Source organism: Scylla paramamosain, unplaced genomic scaffold, assembly GCF_035594125.1.
Source record: "Scylla paramamosain isolate STU-SP2022 unplaced genomic scaffold, ASM3559412v1 Contig17, whole genome shotgun sequence".
NCBI classification, from domain to species: Eukaryota; Metazoa; Arthropoda; class Malacostraca; order Decapoda; family Portunidae; genus Scylla; species Scylla paramamosain.
In genome coordinates this window covers 605,001-620,470 of record NW_026973682.1, presented here as the reverse complement: position 1 = coordinate 620,470, position 15,470 = coordinate 605,001, and the positions used below count along the sequence as shown (strand labels likewise).

Below are 15,470 nucleotides of genomic sequence, written 5' to 3'. Positions count from 1 at the left end.
ATAGGGAAAATAGGCGTATATGTGAGGGCGGGTGGCGGGGATCCTATGGTGGAAAATCGAGGGATGATCGAGGGTGATGCCCCACCATTATTAATTACTCCTTTATTTAGCGATTTACAACACACACACCTGCCCGCCAGTAAGAAGCAGGTGTGGGCGGCCATCTTGAGCGCTAAGGGACGAGGGGACAAGGGGAAATAAGGAAATATGGCTCAAAATGCCTCCTTATTTTATTGTATTTTCGATTTTTTTTTTATTTATGGAATTGTTTGCGTGTGTGTGTGTGTGTGTGTGTGTGTGTGTGTGTGTGTGTGTGTGTGTGTGTGAGGGAAGGGAGGGCGGGAGTGGGGGAGTTCTTGTGTATGTTAAGGATAAAAAACAAAAGTTAACGTAAATATTTTCCTTATTTTTTTCTTCATTTTCTTGTGTTTGTTGTTTGTTTTGTTTGTTTGTTTTGTTGGTTCGTTATGTGTGTGTGTGTGTGTGTGTGTGTGTGTGTGTGTGTGTGTGTCAGAATATATCGTTTTTATTTTTTTCATTTTTTTCAGTTTTCTTGTTTCAACTGAATATTTGTTTGTTTGTTTGTTTGTTTGTTTGTATATCCATGTATGTTTGTCCTTTTCTTCCTCTTCCTCCTCTTTCTTTCATCTAGACCTCCTCTTCTCTCTTCCCATCTCTTCCTCCTCCTAGCCCAACCAAGCCTAATTCTCTCTCTCTCTCTCTCTCTCTCTCTCTCTCTCTCTCTCTCTCTCTCTCTCTCTCTCTCTCTCTCTCTCTCTCAGACAGACAGACCTCAATGACAGCGTGGTGAGCGAGGAGGGGGAGTCAACCAGCAGACCGAGGATGTTCAGTGTAGAAGAGGATGACACTCAACTGTCCCCCTCTTCTACACTGAACATCCTCGGTCTGTCCTTTACTTATAATCTGAACTGGAAACTTCACATCTCATCTCTAGCTAAAACGGCTTCTATGAAGTTAGGTGTTCTGAGACGTCTCCGCCAGTTTTTCTCACCCCCCAGCTGCTAACTCTGTACAAGGGCCTTATCCGTCCATGTATGGAGTATGCTTCACATGTCTGGGGGGGTTCCACTCATACTGCTGTTCTAGACAGGGTGGAATCAAAAGCTTTTCGTCTCATCAACTCCTCTCCTCTAACTGACTGTCTTCAGCCTCTCTCTCACCGCCGCAATGTTGCATCTCTTGCTGTCTTCTACCGCTATTTTCATGCTAACTGCTCTTCTGATCTTGCTAACTGCATGCCTCCCCTCCTTCCGCGGCCTCGCTGCACAAGACTTTCTTCTTTCTCTCACTCCTATTCTGTCCACCTCTCTAACGCAAGAGTTAACCAGTATTCTCAATCATTCATCCCTTTCTCTGGTAAACTCTGGAACTCCTTGCCTGCTTCTGTATTTCCACCTTCCTATGACTTGAATTCCTTCAAGAGGGATGTTTCAAGACACTTATCCACCAATTTTTGACCACTGCTTTGACCCTTTTAGGGACTGGCATTTCAGTGGGCATTTTTTTTATTAGATTTTTGTTGCCCTTGGCCAGTATCCTTCCTACATAAAAAAAAAAAAAAAAAAAAAAAAGAGTAGGGGAGCATGACCCCTACTTTGAACCAGTGGTGACCTTGCTGGAGGTCTTCGTGGTTAGTGATGATGACCAGGAGGAGGAAATGATGAGACTGAGTTTCGAGATCAGGTCAGGTTAATAATGGTGTTTTTTTTTTTGTTATTATTATTTTTGTGAGTTTTTTATTGGTTTATTATTTTATTGAGAAATGTTGGTAGTTTTGCTGTTTCTTATTGTTAGGTGAGGTCAGATCAGGTCAAGTACTGATGGTAATTTTGCTGTTTTATCATTGTTAGGTCAGGTCAGGTTTTCTTATTGCAGGTAAATAATAATAATAATAATAATAATAATAATAATAATAATAATAATAATAATAATAATAATAATAATGGATCACCTGAAGATCCGCCACCCCACAGGGATCACCTGAAGATCCGCCACCCCAGATTGTCTCACCTGAAGATCTGCCACCCCGAGTGCGGCTGGGGTGGCTGATCTTCAGGTGATCCATAATAATAATAATAATAATAATAATAATTATTATTATTATTATTATTATTATTATTATTATTATTATTATTATTATTATTATTATTATTATTATTTTTATTTTCTCTCAATCTATGTTTTCTTTCTTACTTTCCTCCTCCTCCTCCTCCTCCTCCTCCTCCTCTTCTTGTTCTTCACATAACTTCTCTTCATTTTATTAACCTAACCTAACATGCAGACAGTGCCAGCCTAACCTAACCTCCCCCCCCCACCAGCAGGCAGTACAAGCTGTTTCGTTATCACACCTCTGAGTCGCCCCCACAGTGGAAGGAACGGGGCATGGGGGCCATTAACATTCTGAGGAACAAGCAGAAGAAGGCTGTAAGTGGTTGGGTTAGGTTTATGTGTGTGTGTGTGTGTGTTGACTGGGCTGTCTCATATGGGATTACCAGCCTAATATTGTGACAGACAGACAAGCAGAAAGACAGACAGATAGATTATTATCACTATATTATTACCAGTCATTAATTCAAATAGATAGATTATTATTATTGTTATTATTATTTTATCACCAGCCATTAATTCTCTCCTTATTTTTCAGGTGGAGTTTGTTCAGCAGCAGAATTAATGCCAGTGGTTGAGTTCAGATCCTCCAAGACACACACACACACACACAGCAGCCCCTCCACCTCCCCACAGCCCTCCACAGCCCCTGACACAGCATCTGACACAGCCCCTTCACAGAACACCACATACCTCACACATACATAAGAACATAAGAACATAAGAAATAAGGGAAGCTGCAAGAAGCGACCAGGCTTACACGTGGCAGTCCCTGTATGAAATATACCTACCTATTTCCATCTGTTATCCCCATCCATAAACTTGTCTAATCTTCTCTTAAAGCTCTCTAGTGTCCTAGCACTAACAACATGATTACTGAGTCCGTTCCACTCATCTACCACTCTTTTTGAGAACAATTTTTTTCCTATCTCCATCCTAAACCCAAATTTTTCAAGCTTGTACCCATTATTTCTTGTTCTACCCTGGTTGCTGATCCTAAGAATTTTGCCTACATCCCCCTTGTTATAACCCTTATACCACTCAAAGACTTCTATCAGGTCCTCTCTTAACCAACGTATCTCTAAAGAATGTAAATTTAACAGCTTCAACCTCGCCTCATAAGGAATACTCCTCATCCCCTGTATCCTTTTAGTCATTCTCCTCTGTAGTGATTTTAATAGACCTATATCTTTCCTGTAATGTGGGGACCAGAACTGCACAGCGTAGTCTAGATGAGGTCTGACCAGCGCCAAGTATAACTTTAATATTACTTCCGGCCTTCTACTTTTAACACTCCTAAAAATCACACACACCACAGGAGCCTCACAAACAGTCTCACAGCCTTCACAAGCAGCCCCACACTCCACCACAGACACACCAGACCCACAGCCCTTCACCTCACCCACTTCCCAGCCCCCCACAGCCCCCCGGCCACCACAGATGAAGTCAAAGGGAGGGACTGTGGCTTCACCCAGCCAGCCAGGACAGCCTACAGAGAGGGGGTAGTCCCAGTCAAGTCACAAAATATAGGCTTGGTTCTTCCTACAGTTTGAAGTCAATGATTGGACAGGTTCTCTTTGTTTACTTGTTATTGTTTCTCTCTCTCTCTCTCTCTCTCTCTCTCTCTCTCTCTCTCTCTCTCTCTCTCTCTCTCTCTCTCTCTCTCTCTCTCTCTCTCTCTCTCTCTCTCTCTCTCTCTCTCTCTCTCTCTCTCTCTCTCTCTCTCTCTCTGCCCTTCACTATTGTTAGGTAATAATTGCAGTAACAGCAGTAGTCATAGTTATTATTGTATGTCTTTTTAGCACTCAAGAGCAGTGTAGCAGTAGTAGCAGTAGTAGTAGTTGGCAGGAATTAAGTATAGTATTAAATATATTCTGATCCTGATTTGTGTTGCAGGCCAGACAGCTTAGTGGCAGAGCTGCAGGTGGTCCTCGTCAGCTTCCTGGTGGCACAGGTGTAGGATGGCTGGGAGCAGTGGAGGTGCCTGATGGGGCAGCTGTGCCGGGCAGAGGGGCTGCTACTGCTGCTGCTGCTGCTGCTACTGCTGCTGGGGAGAGCCACACTTGTATGGTAAGCTTCTCTCACTCCTTCTCTAACAGGTTAATGAGGTTGTTGTTGTCGTCGTTGTTGATGTATTTTTTGTTTTTCTCTATATAAAATTGGTCTCTCTCTCTCTCTCTCTCTCTCTCTCTCTCTCTCTCTCTCTCTCTCTCTCTCTCTCTCTCTCTCTCTCTCTCTCTCTCTCTCTCTCTCTCTCTCTCTCTCTCTCTCTCTCTCCTCTCTCTCTCTCAAGTTAGCTTAGTGGTAGTGGTAGTAATAACAGTAGGAGTAGCAGCATTAGTAGTAGTAGGAACACCATACACTTAACACTCCCAACTCTCCCTTCCAGACCCTAGTAGTAGCAGCAGTAGTAGTATCAACACTAACCACTCATTATTTCTCTACTGGTGATCTTCTGGCTTTCCTTACTGAGTCTTGGTCATCCTCTTTGAGAGATTTTGGTGAAACTTTTGCTGTTGCCTTGGACATATCAAAAGCTTTTGATAGAGTCTGTCACAAAGCTTTCATTTCAAACTATCCTCCTACGGCTTCTATCCATCTCTCTGTAACTTCATCTCAAGTTTTCTTTCTGACCATTCTATTGATGCTGTGGTAGACGGTCACTGTTCTTCTCCTAAATCTATTAACGGTGGTGTTCCTCAGGGTTCTGTCCTGTCACCACTCTTCCTATTATTCATCAGTGACTTTCTAAAACCAAACTTGTTGTCCTATGCACTCCTATACTGATGATACCACTCTACACTTATCCATGTCTTTTCATAGACGTCCAACCCTTCAGGAAATAAACAGTTCACGCAGGGAAGCCACAGAATGCCTCACTTCTGATCTCTCTAAAATCTCTGACCAAACCAAAAACCAAATTTGGGCAGACCAAACTAGTTATTGCTCACTGCCTAAAAAAAATCAATTCTTCCATTTATCACCTCGACACAACCTTCCAGACAACTATCCCCTCTTCTTCAATGACACTCAGCTGTCCTCCTCTTCTACACTGCCACACTCCCCTGCCTGTTTTCCCTTGGTACAAGCTTCTCATGTGATGGCTCACCCATAATTCTCCTCACATAATGGGTTCTGGCAAGCTTGACAGTGAAGAAAAGTGTTGCGATGGTGTTTGTTCAAGAAGGGATCAGTAATTGTGAGACAGGAAGGAAGATGGCAAATTCAGAAGCAGCCATCATCTGGGTGGCGGACGGAGGCCGCTCACCCCCGGTCATCCTGCAGCTCACAGGTCTCTTCTGACCAGGAGAAAGATGGCGTGGCAATTAAGTGTTCACCATGCATGTGTTTTGTCAACTTATTATTCCTGTATCTGTCTTCCTTTTTTGCCCTTAGACTTTCTCTCAGGAGTGGCAGCTGTGCCCAGCCCTGGTACAGCCCTGGCTGGCCACTTGTGTCACAGCTGTCTGTGATCTCCCCGTCTTCTTTCCAGACCCATGGTTACTGACCTCGACTCAAACACCATCGTGGCACTCTCTTCCCTGTTAAACTTGCCGGGATCCATTGTAATGTAAGGGGTATTGAATGTGAGCGATGAAACAAGAAGGTAGTGGCAAGGGGGAAATGTACAGGGGAGCGCAGGAGAGACGCCTCTCTCCACTGTGCCTGACAGTCTCTCAGTGATTGAAAGACTGAGCATAACATCTTCAGGGCACGTGAGTTGCCATGTATGACAATTTGGCACTTTTTCCATGTCTTCTTATTTGAGTAGACATATCATATCTTGTCATAGTGAAAAGTCTAGTTTATCCTGTATGTGGAGACCTTCAAGTTACAATACAGCCCACTGCTTTAAGAGTTAAATGTGCATGTCAGTGTTTTCTGTCGTGCCTTCTTTGCTGTGTAATGTGGTGAAATGGTTAAATTCTGGACTGAGTTGTGAGTCATGCAGCAGGAGTACAGATGTGCGTCTTCCCCGCAGGTGGTAACACGGAGAGGAAGTGGAAGAAAGCTTGGAACGCTCCCATAACTCAGGAGCAAGAGGTACACCATACTGGAACCTTGTGACTGACAGGTGGCTGTGACTGCAGGAACCAATTCATGTGAACACTGTGTTTTGTTGCTACACTTGAGAATCCTCTATCCTAAATTTAAAAATCTAAGATTTTAATTGTGTCATGTTTTGTCACATTTTTTTTGCCCCACCAAAAAATTGATAACCAGAGCTTGATTTACTGCCATGGGAGGTATCAGAAATTGGCAAGTTGTTATTCAAAAAAACTGGGGAAATCTAAAATCTGTACCACTCACTCCCAACAATTTTGGATAAGGAATCCTCAACTGTATGTAATCAGAGTATTGTTGAGAGTCTGTGTGTGTGTGTGTGTGTGTATGAATCCTTATGTATGTATGTGCAGGATAAGAGGAAAGTTGTTAATAAGATTAGTAAATGCATGGAGGAGAGGCGTGCTCTTACCAAGATTAGAAGAACAGCAAGTGTGAAAATAGTGGTACAGGATAGCAAGAGAGGCAGTGTGTGGGCTGGGTAAGTGCACGTGTGGTACTTTTATTAAGAGTGACTAGGATGGATGAGCATTACCGGTGAGGCGTGTTGTGTGTGTTACTGAAGAGGGTTAGAAGGAATGGTTTGCAGTGATCAGTGTGAAATAAGAGATGTGTAGCTTGGGTTTTTTGTTGAGAGATGTGCACGTGAAAGGTGTTTGGCGAAAAATAAGGATGTTTTTTTGAGGAATTTATGGATATAAAAAGATAAGATATGGAAGAGTTGTGGGTTGTTTGAGGATTGTTTTGGCCAGGTGATGGGCTGTTAAAGGGAGTGATGGGCTGTTAAAGGGAGTGAAATGTTTGTAAAAAGTAAAAAGCCAGCATTTGAGTGATAGAATTAGTGTGTATGTGTGATACAGGTTCACGTCTTCATAACTATCCATTTTCCCCAAATTGCGTTACTCTTTTGCAGATCTCACTTGTGTTGGCTAACATTCTGTCTGCAATCAGTCCGGTAGTGCCATGTTGCAGGCTCTGACGTCAGGAAGAGCCAAATGGAGGGTGTGTCTACAGCCAGTACTGGGTGTGCTGCTGCTGTACAAGTGCCCAAGCCAGCTGACTCCACCAGTGTATTATCTAGTCCAGGTTGCATTGCTGTGTGTATGACTTGTATGTCTTTGCCAATAAATAAATTTGTGACTACTATTATATATGTGAAATAAATATATAGTTTGCTAACAACAATGTGCTGGTATAGTGTAAAATAAATATTTGGTGGTAACAATTCATGCCCTCAAGGTAATAAAAAAAAAGTGCCAGGATTGGCCCAAGGCCCAAAAATAAAGTTTAAGGTATGATTTGCACAGAAGCCCCATCCCAACGACACCAGTTGCTGGGACAGGGCTTCTATGCGTTTTTTTTTTCAGGGCATGACCTGTACTCTGCCTGAAACTTTATTTACACAAGATGGAATACTGAATGTTTATTGTTTTTACTGTGAATGTTAAGTGAATAAATACACAACAGGATAATAAACATGGCACTTGTTTTCTTTAATACTGAAGTGCTGGAATGTACAAAACTTGTCCCAAGCCTGAATGAAGGTGGTGGTGGTGGTGGTGGTGGTGGTGCTTGTTGAGTACAGAAGAGAGGGACTTCCTACATTCTTCCTTCCCAGACTGGAGTGGATTGGAGAACATTTGCAGCAGGGTCTCGGAGTAACAACACTTGCAAATTCTTGTGTCTTTGTGTCAACTTGAGTGAGGAGCAAACTCTTCCTGGTGAAACTGCCCACAACTCTTGTGCCTCTGCAGGTGTTGAAGGTTGCCTGTTGGTCCTGCCACGACTTAAGGGAATTTCACGCGTTCTTCCTGCCGTCAACTGCTTGACAGTCTTCCTCCTGCTTAAAATTCTTGCCACACTCTTCTTACTGCAACTTGACTCTTCCTTGATTGCAATGAAAACTCTTGTACCAGGCCCTCTGTTTTGTCCTGACAATACTTAACACCTCTTGTAGGGCTTGAAGGCTTGAAGGTCGTGATGCTCGGCCTCTCTTCCTGGTGAAGCTTGATTCCCCAATTGCAATGGAGTATGTCAGGCCCAGCGTGACAGCACTATTTGATAACCAGATGCCAATATTGCAGAAGCAGGTGTTGATAGAGATTCCTGCAGGCTGTTCATAGGATGGTGAAGTGGAAGCCACACACTTCACACCTGCAAGGAATACAGACCATTAGTTCCTAGACACGAAGTTTGTTGTATGTGCTGAGATTCCTTGTAATGTGTTTGATAACTGATTCCCTACAAAACTCAAAACAAAAATACGTCTCTCTTAGGCATAGGAGATGTGCCAAGATTCCCTAAAAAAATTAAGACTACACAAGAAATATCATAGGAAAACGGAAAAAGTTTGACAAGCACTGCACAAGCACTCTCAAACTAAATTTATCTGTGCTGTATACCTTTCACCTAACTCTTCTGACTATAAGAAATTCTTTGTGACTACTTAACTTCCAAAGTGGAGCACATTCTGACCCTCTTCCCTTTTGCAGAGATCTCCATTCTTGGAGACTTCAATGTTCACCACCAGCTTTGGCTTTCCTCTCCCTTCACTGACCATCCTGGTGAACTAGCCTTCAACTTTGCTATCCTCCATGACCTAGAGCAATTGGTGCAACACCCTACTCGTATTCCTGACCGTCTTGGAGATACGCTCAACATTCTTGACCTTTTCCTGACCTCTAATCTTTCTGTTTATGCCGTCACCCTTTCTTCTCCATTGGGCTCCTCCGATCACAATCTCATATCTGTATCTTGTCCTATCGCTCCAATCCCTCCTCAAGATCCCCCTAAGTGAAAGTGCCTCTGGCGTTTTGCCTCTGCTAGTTGAGAGGACCTGAGGAGGTATTTTGCTGATTTTCCTAAGAATGACTACTGCTTCCATGTCCCGTCTTTGTGTGCTGAGCGCATAACAGAGGTGATAGTGTCTGGCATGGAGGCGTACATTACTCACTCTCTTTCTCGACCTAAACCTTCCAAACCTCGGTTTAACACAGCTTGTTCTCGTGCTATACATGATAGAGAGGTACCCCACAAAAGGTACTTAAACCTTCCATCATCAGTATCTCATGCACTTTATATTTCTGCCCCGAACCATGCCAAGTCTGATCTCCAACTAGCCAAAAACTCCTTCATTAACAGAAAGTGTCAAAACCTTTCAAGATCTAACTCCCCTAGTAACTTCTGGCATCTAGCCTAAAATATCTCCAATAACTTTGCTTCTTCTTTCCCTCCTTTATTTCAATCAGATGACACCACTGCTATCACATCCATTTCTAAAGCTGAACTCTTTGCTCAAACCTTTGCTAAAAACTCTATCTTGGATAATTCTGGGTTTGTTCCTTCCTCTCCTCCACCCACTGACTACTTCATGCTACCTATTAAAATTTTTTCGCAATGATGTTTTCCATGTCCTCGCTGGCCTAAACCCTCGGAAGGCTTATGGACCTGATGGGGTCCCTCCTATTGTTCTCCGAAACTGTGCCTCCGTGCTTGCACCTTGCCTAGTCAAACTCTTTCAGCTCTGTCTGTCAACATCTACCTCCTTCTTGCTGGAAGTTTGCCTACATTCAGCCTGTTCCTAAAAAGGGTGACCGTTCTAATCCCTCAAACTACCGTCCTATTGCTTTAATATCCTGCCAATCCAAAGTTTTTGAATCTATCCTCAATAGGAAGATTCTTAAACATCTATCACTTCACAACCTTCTATCTGATCTCCAGTATGGGTTCCATCAAGGCCGCTCTACTGGTGATCTTCTGGCTTTCCTTACTGAGTCTTGGTCATCCTCTTTGAGAGATTTTGGTGAAACTTTTGCTGTTGCCTTGGACATATCAAAAGCTTTTGATAGAGTCTGGCACAAAGCTTTGATTTCCAGACTACCCTCCTACAGCTTCTATCCTTCTCTCTATAACTTCATCTCAAGTTTCCTTTCTGACCGTTCTATTGCTACTGTGGTAGACGGTCACTGATCTCCTAAATCTATTAACAGTGGTGTTCCTCTGGGTTCTGTCCTGTCACCCACTCTCTTCTTATTATTCATTAATGATCTTCTAAACCAAACTTCTTGTCCTATCCACTCCTACGCTGATGATACCACCCTGCACTTTTCCACGTCTTTTCATAGACGTCCAACACTTCAGGAAGTAAACATTTCACGCAGGGAAGCCACAGAACGCTTGACTTCTGATCTTTCTAAAATTTCTGATTCGGGTAGAACAAACTTGATATTGTTCAATGCCTCAAAAACTCAATTCCTCCATCTATCAACTCAACACAACCTTCCAGACAACTATCCCCTCTTCTTCAATGACATTCAACTATCCCCCTCTTCTACACTGAACATCCTCGGTCTGTCCTTTACTTATAATCTGAACTGGAAACTTCACATCTCATCTCTAGCTAAAACAGCTTCTATGAAGTTAGGTGTTCTGAGACGTCTCCGCCAGTTTTTCTGACCCTCCCAGCTACTAACTCTGTACAAGATCCTTATCCGTCCATGTATGGAGTATGCTTCACATGTCTGGGGGGTTCCACTCATACTGCTCTTTTAGACAGGGTGGAATCAAAAGCTTTTCGTCTCATCAACTCCTCTCCTCTAACTGACTGTCTTCAGCCTCTCTCTAACCGCCGCAATGTTGCATATCTAGCTGTCTTCTACCGCTATTTTCATGCTAACTGTTCTTCTGATCTTACTAACTGCATGCCTCCTCTCCTCCCATGGCCTCGCTGTACAAGACTTTCATCTTTCTCTCACCCCTATTCTGTCCACCTCTCTAACGCAAGAGTTAACCAGTATTCTCATTCATTCATCCCTTTCTCTGGTAAACTCTGGAACTCCCTGCTTGCTTCTGTATTTTCACCTTCCTATGACTTGAATTCCTTCAAGAGGGAGGTTTCAAGACACTTATCCTTCAATTTTTTAACTCCCGGTTTGGAGCCTTTTATGGGACTGGCATTTCAGTGGGCATTTTTTTTTAATTGGATTTTTGTTGCCCTTGGTCAGTGTCCCTCCTACAAAAAAAAAAAAAAAAATGATGTGAGAACTGTGCCGAGATTTAATATGAAATGTGTCTAAATTCCATACTGTCACATTCAAGAAACGAAAATTGAAAGAAAGGAAAGCACCGGTTAGAGAAAATCTGAAAAGTACGGCAGTTTAACGTTTGAAGCCAAGAAATGTGTTTGATAAACATGTCCCTATTATAATTTAAAAGCAAAAATTTGAAGAATGATGTAGAGTAGAAGAAAACACCAGATAGAAGAAATCTGCATGGCATCACAGAAATTTCAATGACACCACAATATATACACAAGTTTAAAAGATGAACCTGATTAAAAAAAATGCTATCTCTGCACTCATGAAAAACACAAATAAAAATTTAAAATTTGAAAAGAAGTCATTTTAAACTTTGGCCCACACCTTTTATTAGTTTTATTTATAGACAGTTTAAGGTTCCAGAAATACAACAATTTTAAGTGTAGTCCATCGTTTTGAAACCCACTATATAAAGAAAAGGTCAGATAAGGGAAAGAATTTTGAAGCCAAATACATGAGCAAATATAGGACAAGAAAATATTTATCAGATGAATAACAAATTAGGAAAAAAACTATTTAAAATAAGCCAACTTTGAGGTGAACCGGGTAAAAAAGAAAATAAATAAAAATAAATAAAAATCTGCTTTAATAGAACAAAGCAGCATTAAAAAAGTCTAATGCAAATTTAGAATGTAAATGTGTGTGTGTGTGTGTGTGTGTGTGTGTGTGTGTGTGTGTGTGTGTGTGAAGGGGTTGTGTGTGTGTGTGAAGGGGTTATATTTTTTTTGAGTGCATGACCATTCTTTTGGCTGCCTGACTAGGTTTTTGAGTGCATCACCAGTTTTTTTTAAGTGTCACCAGTTTTTTGAGTGCATCACCAGTTTTTTTTTGAGTGCACCACCAGGTTTTTGAGTGTCACCAGATTTTTTGAGTGTCACCATTTTTGAGTGTATCACCAGTTTTTTTTTGAGTGTCACCAGATTTTTGAGTGCATCACCAGTTTTTTTGTCATTAATATTTTGTGTGTGTGTGATCGCCTGGGCGTGTGTGAGCGCGTGGGTATGAGAGCGCATGGGTATGAGAGCGCGTGGACATAAGAGTGCGTGGGTGTGAGAGTGCGTGGGTGTGAGAGTGCGTGGGTCTGCGAGTGCGTGGGTGTGCGAGTGCGTGGGTGTGAGAGTGCGTGGGTGTGCGAGTGCGTGGGTGTGCGAGTGCATGGGTGTGCGAGTGCGTGGGCGTATGTGTGAGCGTGCGTGGGTGTGAATGTGCGTGGGTGTGCATATACCGTTACTAAAGGTAGGTAGGTGTGTGTGTGTGTGTGTGTGTGTGTGTGTGTGTATGATAATGAATAAGGGAAATAATGATCGTAGTTAACAAGCCAACTGCCACTCAGCCCAGCGAATAAGCAGAGGGACCACAAAATAGCAGCCACAGACACACCAATCCAACATGATTTTACGTGCTTATATAATATAATCTCAAATTCACTTCCTTAATTATCACCTCAGTAAGCTTAATCAGACGTCAATCACCTGGACAAACAAGCAACCAACTTACCATCTGATCAGCATACTTCTCTCACCTGACAAATTAAATAACGTCACCTGCAGTCTAATCACCCTTGCAGCTTATTCCCTCGCAAATTGCTAAACTTCTATAACTTCCCATCTCTCACCTGATAAGCTTAACTACGTCACTTTGCCAGTGTTGTAATCACCATCTGTTTAACCTAATCACACCTACCCAACCTCACCTGGCCAACCTACATCAGGTCAGCCTAATCACATTACCTAACGTGGCGTATCTAATCACCAAACATGGACAAACCTACCCATCCTTATTCTCACCTATTCATCCTTATCATTCATAATCTCATAGGTTACGCCTTAATTCCACCCACTGAATAATAATCTAACAATCTTCCTATTACCAAACTCTTACCTTCACTCCTTCACCGCCTCCTTCAGGCTTCCGCCACAAGACCACCGCACCTCGACCTCTCTCTCTCTCGCTGCGAGTCGTGGAAGGGGCCGAGCGGGGACGCCAGGCTGGGGGAAAACGAGACAATGATCCCTATTCTGAAACACTTCTGCGCCGCACCTCCACTAAACTGATAAGACTCTAAATGAAGTTGCACAGGTTTTCAAAAGATGTTTTTTATGGTTCTAGTGACAGATTAACACGATTTCTATATTATTAACAGGGGAAATGCATTTAAAACCCGGCTATTCAGAACCTATCATCATTTGAAAAGAAAAAAAAAATGTGGTGAGACAAATAAAGCGTTTCAGAACACGTAGGTGTTGTTTTGCTTGTTGTCCACTGTATAAAAGGTGTAACGCGTGTTTCTGCAAATACTGAAAGAGGTGAAGGAACGTGCAATTCTAAGTAGGAAATGTTCTATACACATATGCATTTTAAGGCTTTGTTTACCCGTCAGAGGAGTTGAAAATGTATGGGACTCGCGGGTGTGCTGCTATGCGTGTAGCTGACGTGAAGAACAGACGGCTGCATTGTCGCAGCCTCGGAGGTGCCACTTATTTAATCTTATTTTTTGCAGGCTGTGGAATATTACAGTATCTTATAACAAGACAAATGGTATTAAAAAGCATGTGATATACCAATAAGCATTACACGACAACATTATTGCGGTGATTATAAGTACTCCTTTAAAATGCTAAGTGGCATCATCACACAGCTGTTTTCAAGGTCGCTCGGACTCGGTGCTCTCCCTCGCTCCTCCCTCGTTTCGATGATGCCACGTAGTATTTTACAGGGGGAGAGAGAGAGAGAGAGAGAGAGAGAGAGAGAGTAGCGCGCCGGTAGAGAAGCTAAGCATTAAGAAGCTGTTTCATTATAATTTCCTACGAGGCTGTTTCTCACGACGCTCCTTCCCCGACGCGCGCGCGCGCGTGTGTGTGTGTGTGTGTGTGTGTGTGTGTGTGTGTGCTTATTTGTATAGCAGTATGTCGTTCTGTGTAAGCTCGTTTTAAGCGGGCATACGTTTGGTTTAATTAAATGCCAATAAACACCAATATCACTGTAATAAAAAAAACTCCAACCGCCAGAGTCTGAAGATAAATCAACATAATAATTTTTGGGCAAATCAGCAGACAAACCTCGCAGCCTTCACACTACCATTGGGTGACACCGCGCTTCGTTAATGCCACACAAAGCTGTTCTGGGAAGGAGTGACACGTTTGCAAGGCGTGGCACTGGTCACTACAACGTCGCCACACATTTAGGGAAGTACTCTAGTGATACGAAATAAAAAAAAAAGTCTGGGTAACTGTGAAGGATAGACAATGTATGCTTCCTTTTTTTTCATTTGATTCTGTTCATTTAGTCTGCCTGGGTGAGTAATGTAATAATTTCACCATGCTGTCATTGAACCCCTGGGCAATAATAAGACTGGAATAATAAGAGTGCTACTGTGAAGGAAAAACGCCATGTTTCTTTTTTTTTTCTATCAGTTTTGCTCAACTTCGGCTTCTTTTTTGGTTGGGGTGAGCAATGTAATGATTTCACTAAACTACGGTGAAGTACTCTAGTGATTTGAAATGATAAGGCTGCCTGGATGGCACTGTGAAGGGAGGAGAACAATATATATTTTTCCTTTAAATTTTGTTCCATTTCGTCTGTTTTTATTTATTTATTTATTTTCTTTTATGTAGGAACGAAGTAATAATGCTCACGTGTTGTGCCGCACGGTGCACTGCCCAGGAATGTAATACGTGTAATGTGCCAACGTGCCAACAGCTGACCCTTCTATGCCTCAGCCACGGTTACAAAAATGAAAGGATACTCTGGGCATAAACACCACCTGCCGCCAGTGTTACCTGATGACACTTGAAGGTGGTGAGTTGATGAATGTCTCCACTTGGCGGGAACTGTCCGTTGTGTGTCGTGTGACGTCATGAGGTGTGTGTGTGTGTGTGTGTGTGTGTCTGTGTGTGTGCGAGAGAGAGAGAGAGAGAGAGAGAGAGAGAGAGAGAGAGAGAGAGAGAGAGAGAGAGAGAGAGAGAGAGAGAGAGAGCAATAAATCACGATTTGCATTGTTCTAGGCATTGACGTGTTTCATTTTTAGTGTTGTACATTCTCTCTCTCTCTCTCTCTCTCTCTCTCTCTCTCTCTCTCTCTCTCTCTCTCTCTCTCTCTCTCTCTCTAGTGAATGAATGAAGGTATAGGAGTGAGGCGTAAGAGTAAAGGAGTGACTAAAAGCAAGGGGCGGAGGTGCTTTAA

At 42.6% G+C, this 15,470-nt stretch overlaps 1 long non-coding RNA gene across 2 annotated transcripts in view; it reads right to left on the bottom strand.

The window, feature by feature from the left end:
• Window positions 1-7,661: 7,661 nt before the first annotated feature.
• Window positions 7,662-15,470, bottom strand: part of LOC135097339 (uncharacterized) — a 38,234-nt gene continuing 30,425 nt past the window's right edge. The window contains exons 1-3 of one of the 2 annotated variants that reach the window (XR_010265616.1): window positions 13,662-13,680; window positions 13,170-13,276; window positions 7,662-8,346 (exon numbers count right to left, since the gene is read on the bottom strand). This is a non-coding gene — a long non-coding RNA (uncharacterized LOC135097339). Of the gene's footprint in view, window positions 8,347-13,169; window positions 13,277-13,661; window positions 13,681-15,470 lie in introns of those variants that run through there. The other variant, XR_010265617.1, reaches the window with a different exon arrangement.